The sequence below is a fragment of the Amblyomma americanum genome, chromosome 1 (assembly GCF_052857255.1).
Source record: "Amblyomma americanum isolate KBUSLIRL-KWMA chromosome 1, ASM5285725v1, whole genome shotgun sequence".
Lineage (NCBI taxonomy): Eukaryota > Metazoa > Arthropoda > Arachnida > Ixodida > Ixodidae > Amblyomma > Amblyomma americanum.
Genome location: NC_135497.1, coordinates 232,510,880 through 232,512,866, shown reverse-complemented (window position 1 = coordinate 232,512,866; position 1,987 = coordinate 232,510,880).

Below are 1,987 nucleotides of genomic sequence, written 5' to 3'. Positions count from 1 at the left end.
GCACTTGTGGCTCTCCTTGAGGTACAAATGTGTGCAAGACAATTAAAACTCCTTTCTTCATCGTTCAAGACTTTTGGTCTTTAGAAGTGCCGTTAGTGCTCCATCATATGGCTGGAAAGCAAACCCGGTTGCCTAGTTACTTTTGCCAAAGATGGTACCTACCATTCCACCCTCGTAGCCCTCCAGCAGTGATTCTGCGACATAATCTTGGGCATGGACTTCCTGGCTGATCAATAAGTAACCATCGACCTTTGATCCAAGCTCATCATGCTTTCGACGGATGATGCCTTACCTTCGGAGACAACCTGGAGCATCACGCGGTCCTCAGTCTCCTCAATATAGAAGTAAGCGTCCCACCTCAATCCAGCGTCATGGTCCCCGTGAGTGGCAGGAATGCCAAAACATCGAAGGTATAATCGAGGTGAACAGGAAGTTACTGCTGGAGCAAGGTGCCGGCATCACAAGAGGCATCACCCTTACTCCGAATGAACAAGATGAAGTGTTGGTGACAAATTTATGCTACGAATATCGACACCTCGACGGAGGCACCACGATTGCTTTTCTAGACGAAATAACTGACACTGAGGCGTCTTCGCTCTGTCCAACTCACCAGGAAAAGCTCCATTTAACCATGACCAGATGCAAGCCTTCGAAATCAAGCAAGCACTGCCTCGCAGATACAAGACCATGTAGAGAATGTACGCCAACGCTGCTGCGACTGCTTTTCGTCTTCGCCACAGGAGCCACAAACAACTATCGCCAAGAGACGGGTAATCCCCGACGCACACGCTTGACCTCTGCGCCAGAGCCCTTATCAAGTGTCAACACTAGAACGCGAGACCATCGAAGCACAAGTCGATAAAATGCTACGCGACATTATCAAGTCGTCAAAGAGCCCCTGGTCGTCATCGGTTCTTCAGGTCAAAAAGGAAGCCGGCACACTTCCTTACTGCGTCGGTTACCTCCGCTTGAACAAGATAACCTAAATAGTTGCCCACCTACCCCTGCATCGGTTGTCCGTCGCCAGGTATTTCTAGTCGGTGGATCTAAAGAGCGGCTACTGACAGATTGAAGTTGATGAAAGGGGCCGCCTTCATAACGCAAGATCAAGTTTTTCAAGTAATCTAGATCATGACCTTCAAGTTCAAGATCATGTCATTTAGGATTTGCACCGCACTCGCAACGTTATAGCGAGTCATTCAAGCTGTGTTGGTTGCCTTAAATGGCAAACTTCTCTAGATTTTCTAGGTGACGTCCTCGTCTTTCTGGGCTTACCTTGAAACCAAAAAAAAAATATCGCTTCGCCTACGTGGAGCCGCTATTTCTTCTATATGATCAGCAACATCAGCGAGGAGAGAGTACGCCCGGACCTGTAGAAAGCAGCTGCTATATCGCAGTTTCCACTTCCAGCCGACAAGAAATTCGTCCGCAGATTTCTGAAATCGTGTGCGTATTACTGATGGTTACTCAGGAAATTTTCTTCATTGCCAAACATTTGACGCAGCTGATGAAGGCAGACGTCTAACTAAAATGGGATTTGCAGCAACTAGAATCATCCAAGAACTTCAATGTGCATACAGTCGCTGTCTGCGCTCAGACACTTCGATGAAAACGCCGAAACCAATATTCATACCGGTCCAAGCAGAGTGGTCTAAGGCGTCCTACTCATGCAGAAGAAAAAGGGCCTCAAGAAAGTCATAGCATACCAAAGCCGTTCGTTGTCTACGGCGGAGGCCATCTATTCATCATTATAGAAAAATTATTGTATATCTGTTCTTTGTCTGTCGGCTTGGTTTGCGCTGCCCGCCATGCCATAGGGAAAGACAATTCTATTGAAGCTAATGTTTCTATGATTTTAAGTGTTCTTAAAGTCAAAGGCCGTGGCCTAGTGTTTACACATGTACTCCCAGTTAATAAATAACTACAGTTCTTAGACTGAAAACTAGCATTCTAGGAGGACCATGTATGATGCGGATACTTTCCTGGA